Source organism: Notechis scutatus, chromosome 1 (genome assembly GCF_049901735.1).
Source record: "Notechis scutatus isolate UNSWTSFEM ecotype Mainland chromosome 1, rNotScu1.2, whole genome shotgun sequence".
Lineage (NCBI taxonomy): Eukaryota > Metazoa > Chordata > Lepidosauria > Squamata > Elapidae > Notechis > Notechis scutatus.
In genome coordinates this window covers 37181503-37191193 of record NC_142009.1, presented here as the reverse complement: position 1 = coordinate 37191193, position 9691 = coordinate 37181503, and positions in this window count along the sequence as shown.

Here is a 9691-nt window from a genome sequence, read left to right as displayed (position 1 = left end):
ATATTTTTTGTACTATAAGGCACACCTGACCATAAGACACACCTACATTTAGAGAAGGAAAACAAGGGGGAAAAAAAGGCCACAGATAAGTGTCCTCTCATATGCCAGTTCTGCCTATTGACTCCCGCACTGAGGAAAAGAGACAGAAGAGGTGGGGTTCAGCACTGTAAAAGGACCCCACTGCTGTGGTCACCAAAGGACTGGCATCGATGCACAGACATTTCCACCCACTTTTTTGGGGGGTGGGAAGGTGCATCTTATGGAACAAAAAATACTGTATACAAAGGAAAAAGTTAGAAACCCAATAATTTGTTTTTACTTATATTTTTCTTCATCTATTTTTCAGTATTTCGCTTCCTGTTAAATTTGCTCCTTAGCTATCTTTTCTTTTATTAACATGTAATACATACTAGTATATGTGTAGGCATGTATACACACACACACACACATACAATAAAAACGGAACAGAGTCTTTAATATTAAATAGTTAGCTTAAGATTGAAACTTTTATCATATAAAAACAAACAGTTGTTCTGTTCTCAATGTTACATTCAATTATGGATGAAAACTTAATAATTTTATGTTAGTGTTTATATCTTAAATGGTAGCTAATATTGACAGAATATTTTTTCTTCACTAACAATGGGCCCATTTCCCAAGCTTCAATCACTTCCCCGGCTGTTTTTCACTTAATAGCTGCAGCTACTAGTAAGATTGTTGGACAAGCAGGCACAAAAACAGCCAGGGAAGTGATTGAATTGTGGGAAATGTCGATCAACAGGAGAGTTGATTCACCATCAGCTTATGAAGTACTTAGAAGGTGAGGACTGGTCAGTACAAACAAATGACAGCCAGTGATTTAATAGCCAGCCATCAACACACCCCAATCAACATCTAAAAAGCCACATATAACAGGCACCACATAAATACCACACAGAGAACAGTACACACTCTGCTGGAGAGATGTTCCCTAAAGATGGGCTTCAGCACAAGTCCAAAAGCTTGGGGGGAAAAACCTCTGCTCCCTGTGACCAACCCAGACTGGATCCTACAACATTATCTTCAGAAACATCATCCTGAACCTTCATTCATTAAACTTATAATTAGAAGACAAGGGGGGACAAGTGATAAATATATGTCATGACCAGGCGTGGGATTCAATTTTTTTAATAACCAGTTCTGTGGGCATGGCTTAATTGGTGGGCATGGCTTGGTGGTCATGTTATTGGCTGGGCATAGCCAAATCAATATCACTCACATTGAGGCACACATCTCCTCACCTGTCCTCTCATGACTATGGGGATGCTGCAACAGTTGTATGTGTGAAAAATGGTCATAAGTCACTTTTTTCAGTGCCATTGTAACTTTGAATGGTCACTCCACACAAGCAAAGTACCAGCAAAGGAGGGGAAAAAACTCCAGAGAAGTTCCTGAGACAGGAAGTCTAGTCCTGCCAAGAATGTAATAAGGGTTAACGGAGAGGCAGTTTCTGTAAGCAGCACCAGAACGTTTCCTTTCTGCCTTCCTTATAGGATTAGGCCAGTAATTTCTTCTAACAACCGGTTCTCCGAACTGCTTAGAATGTTAACAACTGGTTCTAGCGAATAGGTGCGAACCTGTAGAATCCCACCCCTGGTCATGACACAAATTCCATTCCTTTTATATTTGCATATAATATATATATATTTGCATGCAAGTTTGTGAATTTCTGAGAGTAGGCAGTGTGTGTGGTATCATGAGATACATTTTAACATTTTGCATTACTGTGATTTAGAAGGGATACCCATATAGGAATTTTTTTTAGTGATCTCTATCTCATTTTCTTGTTTTTATCTCAAGATTAAGATTAAGGAGCCTCTGTGGCACAGTGGTTAGAGTGCAGTACTGTAAGCTACTGCTGCAGCCAGCTGCCACAATTTGGCAGTTCAAATCCCACCAGGCTCAAGGTTGACTCAGCCTTCCATCCTTCGGAGGTGGGTAAAATGAACACCCAAATTGTTGGGGGCAAGAGGCTGACTCTGTAAACTGCTTAGAGGGAGCTGAAAAGCACTATAAAGCGGTATATAAGTCTAAGTGCTATTGCTATTAAGGGTTATTGTCTACTCTAATATGATTTTGATTATTAATGTATTTATACCACAGAAAGACATTCACTATATTTTTAGTATTATATCATAGGATGAGACATATGAGATGTGTGATCCAATTTTGGGTCACTGTTGGCTATAGTGATTCTTTGATAGCCTTCCTAAAGTCAGTGCAATTCAAGGATCATTATGATTACAGTTGAAGCAAAATGAACAAGAGGAAACATTTGGCATGTATTAGAACATGATGTCTATTTTATGAATAATTTCTAATTACACTAAGAGCTACAGATTGTATTAGATAAAAGGAACAACCTTTTATTAATGATATGAAAGTTGTTTCAGAGCCATAAGTTTCCATTACAGGCCTGAAATTTTCAGAAACTTCTCCAAAGAATATCACAGAGAAAAAAAAAATCACAGAATCTAAGAAATAAGAATATGGAATAATGCCACCTATCGGACAAAGTTATTGAATGCAGTCACAGTAAACTTGATTAAGACTGGTTGCCTCATTCCACAAGGACAAAACTCAAAGCCTCAAAAGCAGTTGCTGGTTCTTAATGACCAGTTCTTAATGACCAGTGTCTGAGCTGTACCATTTTAGATCATATAACTTCAAGTTTGGGGAAATGCATTAAGGAATGTACTAAAGAATACAGAAATTCTCCTGTTTTTTATGATTCAATTTGATGAAAGAAAATATGTTTTAGAAACTGTAGCAAAAATTAACAAAAAACCACCTTTTCCATTCCTGTGCTTGCTTACTTATGAAGTAGCCAAGGTAACTGTGTGAGAGACAATATCTTATCTTTCACTGTACAATCTTATTTTCTAGACATGCAGTTTTCTTGCTTCTCCATTCATCAATTAAATTGCAGCCATCAACAATGTCTCCCATTGAAGTTTTATAGTAGTTACGCTATTTCCACAACTAAGGCAGAGTCTAACCCTTAAGAAATTATTGAACAATTTCTTCTTTGTGTGGAATTTGGCAAAACTATCCATCTGATTTCTCTGCCAAAAATATGGTTGAGAATTTCAAAAGGTTATTAGTGCCCTGCTCTTATTTTGACCACCGAATGTCCGAAAATCATATTAACAGCTTTCTACCCAAAGTATGAAGGAGAAAACTGGACTAGTTTTTCGCTTTCTTTTCAGCTATTGATACACTCTAATCCTAGTTGTCAGGTCTACAGGGTGAGAATTAGTAAAAGGTTAGTGCCAAAGGAAGCTCTGCAGACATATCAAAATTGTAAGCAAGCAGCTCTTTAGTTGTAAAGTGTTCCTTACATCAGGGATTTGGAACAAAATCATTGTTGCTGCAATTATTACTCTTTTCACCACTTATTGTTGTTCTTCTAATCATGTCTAATGCTAAATAGCTTTTTGCTCAACAAATTCTCGGAGATCTGCAGTCACACAAGAACATGCGCACACACGCACACACACACACACACACACATTGCCACACAAGTTGGACAATTATGATACCATTAGAAACAAAAGAATAAGAAGAACAAAGCTCTCCCTCCCTCCCCGTCCCCCTTTGCCTTCACCCTGTAAAGATTCTAAAATCACACACCAAACATTTGTTCTGCTCCAGCTCTTTGTGAACTAATTGGCTCTCCTGGAGGGACAGGTAATTGTACTTGACTACACAAGCTGTCCTGAAGCTTCCATGGAAAGCTCCAGTAAGCTTGCAGCCTTTTTCGCCCTCAAGGATTTTACAGGTCAGGCATCCAATCGATACAGCTAAAAGCAGCAGGGACTGTAATGTCGACAGCAGGCTTCAGAAAACGCTGCAAAGTGCCAGTTTGTCCCCCCACTTCATGCAGAAGCTCAAGACAGCTTAATTAACCTTGGAAAATACAATTTATCCAGGGGCTCTTCGGGCCTATACTAAGCCTTACTAAGGAAACGGGTGGTAAAGATGCCAATCCAATCAGTCCTAAATTTCAGATGCTCACATACAAGCACCCCTTTTCATTTTGCCTTGGTTAGAGTGCTGTAAAAAAAACAAAACACCCTTGCAAAAAAAGTTTGAGGTGGGTGCTGATGTTGTCTTGAAGAGTGTATGTAAGGTGGCCAGAGAGGATATTTTGTTAACTATTTTGTTGGTTTTACCTGAAGCCTGGCACAGTGGGGGCACTGATATGTGTGTGGGTGTGGGAGGGAGAAAGAAGAATAAAACACAGGTCTAAACACTTCCTTGCCCTCTTCTAAAGATGTTCCCTTGTTAGTTGCACAGGCAAGATAATTTTCTACATCCCCAAACACCTACATTTTAAAAGACAAAACTCATGAGGGGAGGCAGGCCAACAAGAAGTTGGCTCTGTGATGTGATACTTAAATGGAGCTCACCAAAAAGTGTATTTATTTATATAATCATATTGTTGAACTGCCCATCTCCCTCAAAGAGGAACAATAAAACATCAAGATATAAAATAGCATATAAAATGCTAGAGTTAAAATTTTAGAATTAAAAAAATATTTAAAAAATTAAGGTGGTAAGAATAATTAATCCTTACTAAAAATTAGTTGACACAGGCAAAGGGAGGGCTCTCACAACACCAGCCAACCTCACAATTGTTAAGACACAGGGCTTCTCCCATTTTCTTCCCCCTTGCCTTCTTTACTTCATGCTAATGAAGTACAGCAAATATGATATTTGCATAGGAAATTTGCATTCAGAAGTATAAGTCTCTTTACTCTGTTTTCACTGACTTGTCAAAGGCACTATAAAGTGTAAACAAGGAGACTCTCTGGATCATCCTTAGAAGTTACGAATGCCTGAGGAAATTTGTGAAATCGATTCAGCTATTTCACAACAGGACAGGTTCTTTATAACAGTGATACATAAGTTGCATTGGGGTAAAACAGGGTTGTGTGTTACCCCAAAAGCTATTCAATGTGTTCTTTGCTTGCCTGCTGTCATATGCTGTGCAGGGTCTAAAGAAGGAAGTGTATATTAGGTGCCAATTTGAATGGATTCTCTTTTACCTTCACTACTGGAACTCATGGACAAAGTGCCTCATACAGTCCAAGAAATCCTCTCTGCTAATTACTGTGCAGTCTTGGCACACAAAGACAATGATGTTGAACAAATTCTCAGATGCACCTATACTGTTCAGCCTGACTATCAGTCTAAACAACACTGAAGTACTTTACTAGCCCGTGCCAAATACCAAGCCTGTCGAACCAGAAATCAATGTTGATGAAACCTAGCTGACAAATGTAAATAGCTTCAAATACTTGGGAAGCATCACCTGGAGCGACTGGTCTTTGGACAAAGAAATTGACTCAAGGATCAGTCATTCCAACTAGGCACTGTGGCAACTTAACCTACTAGAGTGCTTAATCAACACAACATCTGTATCTCCACAAAGTTGAAAGTCTAAAGAGCTATGGTTATCCCTTCTGTCCTATACCGATGTGAGTCCTGGACTTTGTACCGAAGACATACCAAACATCTGCAGAAATGTGCCCTCTCTGTGCCATCCTTGGCATTTTTCAACATGACGGTGTCTCCAGCCTGAAGGTCTTGAATCCAAAGGAGTCTGTTTGAAACTGTTGTTTCATTATGCCAAATGATAAGATTCGCTCTGCTAGAACAACAGTTTAAAACTGTTCTTGGGCATTATCCTTCATACATTAAAACACCAAATAAGCATCTTTACTTTTTATTGCTAAAATGAATTCATGCCCTCTAAAGTGCTGACCTAGGATGCTTTAGATTTTTTTCATGCAATTAAGGTTAAAGATGTTGCTAGTTTTGGATTGATGATTGACAGTGAGGTCCTTTTCACATAAACTTGCCTTAGCAGTACTAAGTCCTGGCTGAAGCAGATTAAAAAGCAAACACTTTGGGAATTTTCTGTCATACCATTATCATTCGGAACTGTGTTTTGCTTTATTTTGTCCAGACCAGCAAAAAGACAATCTTGACCAATTCACTTGTTACTTCCTCTGCAAGTTGTTTCCTTTGCTATCTGAGGAAGGTGAAAATGTGTGGAATAACCAGCTGTTTACAAATAAGTAACCCACAGAAAGAAAAATGCTGGTGGTTTCTTTCTCAGCCCTCTTCCATCATACACAGACACAAAAGCCATTGTTTGTTTGTGGTGAATATACTACAAGCCCTTTGTAATCAGAACAAACTATCTGAATCAAAGGTAAGGCGAGCATCTAGCCTTTTGGAGCCTGGTTTGGAATTTTACACCTGATCTTTAAAAGTGATCTTCTCTTTCTTTAAAAGAGAGAGAAGTAGGAACTTCATTATGTAATCACTTGTATATCATTTTAGCCATTGTCTATCCACTGTGGGCTAGTTATAATGATATATACATGTATGTATGTATATCAGGGGTGTCAAACTTGCAGCGTCATGGTGTCATCACATGACATATCAGGATTTTCTTCCTCTTTGCTAAACTGGGTGTGGGTGTGGGCAGCGCGTGATGCATCCAGGCATAAACAATTTTAGTAATTTAGCACCACCTTCCCTTAAAATCCAACAAATGATATTTTCTTCCCACATCTCATCTCCTTTCTATAAACAAATTATTTAAATTGTCATTGTTAAGTTCTGATCAGAAATTGCATTTCTTGCCCTTGCTCTCTAACAATACTGTAAAATCTGCACTCTCCACATTCTTCCCCACAGAAGTAGATAAAACATCATTGATTCAAGAAATGTCTACCTTTCTCAATGTGTTTTTTGTCATTTGAAAATAAATGACAGAAGCTCAGGGAATGAAATTTAAATAAATTCTGCTCATCATTATTTTCCTTTCAAACTTAAAAGCAAGTTGAAGAGTATCATAGCATCATATGGCTGGAAGCGACCTTGATAGTTTTCTAGTCCAATGCCCTGCTTAAAGCAGAGGCCCTTACACCATCCGAGACAAATGGTTGTCCAATCTTTTCCTCCATAAAGGAATAAAGGACCAACAACACTGGAATGCAAGCTGTTGCATTAATTAGTTGTTCTCACTGTCAGGAAATTCCTCCTTAATTTCTGATTGGACCTTTCTGTGTTGAGCTTCCACCCATTGCTTCTGGTCCTGTTCTCAGGTGTTAGGGAGAATAAATCAATGTACTTTACCTGCCCTTCAAGTATTGGAAGATGACTGTCATGTCACTACTAAGTCTTCTCTTTTTAGGTTAAATGTTATTTTAGTAGGTTACAGACTAGTAGATACAGCCTATTCAACTTCTGTGGAGCAGAAAATCTATTAAAAGTAAAGGAATTATAGAGGATATTACTGTGGATGAATGCGTAGATGGTTATTGTTGTAAATGCAACAAACAGAATATTATAGAATTAGAAGAGAATTAACTTAAAAAGATGTCTTAGTTTTGGAATGGAAATATTCCGCCAGAAATAGATTCTGAAAATGGTATGATGCTGTTCTGACCCAGCTCCCTCTGAGGTAAACTCAAAAGATTCTCTTAATAGGAATGCCGGCAGCCCCAGTAAAAGGTTTCTCTTGCAGGCTAACAAGTCCGGCTGGCCAGAAAATGAATAATTGTCTGCCACATCTATTCATTTCCTCCCCCTACCTTTTGTCCCCAGGGTTAGGGTGAGGCCTTGCAAGCAGTGGTGGCTCTTCTTTTTCCAGGATCGGTCCATGGCTTTCCACTGCACAGCCACGTGTCAGGCACTGAACCCAGCTGTTCCTCTTCTTCTTCATCAACCACCTCCAGCCCTAGGGGCTGTTGACTATCTGAGGGCTCTCCCGCTTACTCTCTCTCTCTCTCTCCCCCTCCCTCCCTCCCACTCTCTGCCAGCTCCATTCCCTCTTACTCTCAGAGTTCCCATGTTGACCTGATGCTGACCCTGACCCTGACCCTGACTCCCATGCCTCCTCCTCTGATTTGGCTGCTGGAGGGACCAGCGGCCACAAGGCCACAACAGATGCTGTCATTAAAATGAGTCCTTTTAATTCCTATTATTCAAACCTCTCTTAGCTACTCCCAATTTTTCCTCTTAATTTGGGCTGCTGGGGGTCCCTACACCGGAAAGACAGATTTTGCATTGCCTTGACACCCCTGTGTCCTGCACAAAAAGTTGATTTTTATATCAGTTTGGATGGCAATCTTTTTTATTTGCAATATAACCAGCAATTTAAAAAAAATGATCTGAAAAACACAGCCTCTTACAATTCTGTCAGAAGTGCTGTGTTCCACTTTATGATCTCTGCAGTAATAACTCTGCAAGAGGTACATGTAGCAGCCGATTATTGACTTTGAAAGCATTCTTTACTGATTGACTGTGAACTAAATCCTTAGTTTTTGCAGTCACCCCAGCACCTGGATAACAACCCATTTTTGCACCTTTGACTTGATTGATATCTCTTAGCAGTAGGACACTGAAGTATTTATGCCATCAAAGTGGGGGAAATGGAATATTTGATGCCACCTGTCTGTGACAACATGGCATACAGAACTTCAGTCAAACAAAAGTTTAGATTGTTTCATTAGTCAGTTAATATGAGGAAGTTTAAAAGCTTATATTAGTTTGGATATTTTTTAAGCTTTCAGGAATACATCATAAAATATGACAGTCAGAAGAAACATCTGTCTTCGGTTCCTTAAAATGACAGCTCATAAAATTACACAATGTCAGAGCAAGAAAACACAATTCTGATCGTTGTAGTCATGAACCGTAGAGTTATCTCCTGATCTACTCAGTGGCTCAGAATTTGCTCAGCTAAAATGCTGAAATACATTTAGGATTTTCCCAGAGCGACTTGGGGAACTGCACTCTCCAGGGACCCCACTATACCCTTTCCAATTCAATTCTGAATTAAGATCAATTTGAATTGTGCAGAATTTGAACATCACTATTTCTTCCTAACCAATCTTTGCATCTCCAGCACCAACTCCAGCAGAATTCTGGGAACCTGTGAGTTAGGGCACATTAACTACAGTCAAGTTTCACTTTTTATCTAAACATCTATTAATCCCACAATGTGTTTGATGTTGGCAAACGCATTTGCTACACTACCTTATGGAAGTATAAGGTGTTCACCTTCAGGAAAAAAATGTTATTAAGGAACTGCATGAAGATACCTGGAATTCTGCCAGAACTTATCCATTCAGAGACCTTTTGCTTTAATTTTTCAAAAGGAACATCTATTCTTTCAGAGTGCAGTAATGCTCCTGGAACTTAAGCAGTTCTTTTCTTCAAGAACAAATCTTCAGAGAACTTCTCTAAAAAGTCATCACAGTTTCATAACATAGCTTATCTTTCAAGGTTTGACCTAACAATCCTCAGCACAGATCTGAAGTGTCTAGTTATCCAGATATATTGTGTGACATCCACGTATTCTTGGGTCATGGTAAGACTTGTGCACTTACCTTTATTGGAGCATTTGATTATTTGAATATTTTGGATGTCCTCCAATCCCATTTAGACAAATGAAGTCATACTGCATCCACTTTTTGTTTTACATTGTCCTGAGGTGTCTCTTAAATGTCTTTCCTAGTATCTTTATGAGCATTCCTCACCTTGATACTTTGCAGCTACACTGAATTTCAATCCCTTTAATCCCTGGTGATGATAGCCAGCTTGCCTTTAGTAATCAAGATGTTTAATT